General features: G+C 33.2%; 1 non-coding gene across 1 annotated transcript; it reads right to left on the bottom strand.

Moving 5' to 3' along the window:
- Positions 1 to 19: 19 nt before the first annotated feature.
- Trnar-ccu (transfer RNA arginine (anticodon CCU)) lies at positions 20 to 92 on the bottom strand. Its single transcript has one exon. It is a non-coding gene; the product is annotated as a tRNA-Arg (tRNA).
- Between the last annotated feature and the right edge of the window lie 327 nt (positions 93 to 419).

The following is a 419-nucleotide window of genomic DNA, read 5'->3' as shown; positions in this document are numbered from 1 at the left end:
AAATGCAAAAAATGGCCCGTACCCCTGGTGGGACTCGAACCCACAATCCCCGGTTTAGGAGACCGATGCCTTATCCATTAGGCCACAGGGGCTGGTGCGTGAATTCCATGAATTAGTACAATTTAAGTCAATCGTAAACAATAGTAATCGTTTTAATACGTATTTTTGTGTGTGAATATGCGTGAAATCGTAATATTATGTTGTAAAATCACTAAAATCGTAAATCATAATAGTTTTGTTATAAATTATAATTAAAAAGTATTAATATAGTGATATATTAAATTGTATTATTGTACTTGTATTATAGGTAGGCAATGTAATATAAATACTGCACAGATCAGACGAACCTTATACCATTGATGATACCTACGATCAATCGGTCGTAGACAAGTCTTTATTATTTAAGTTTCCGACAGATT

Source organism: Metopolophium dirhodum, chromosome 2 (genome assembly GCF_019925205.1).
Source record: "Metopolophium dirhodum isolate CAU chromosome 2, ASM1992520v1, whole genome shotgun sequence".
NCBI classification, from domain to species: domain Eukaryota; kingdom Metazoa; phylum Arthropoda; class Insecta; order Hemiptera; family Aphididae; genus Metopolophium; species Metopolophium dirhodum.
Note: the sequence above shows the minus strand (reverse complement) of the source record. Positions and strands in the feature narration are given on the sequence as shown.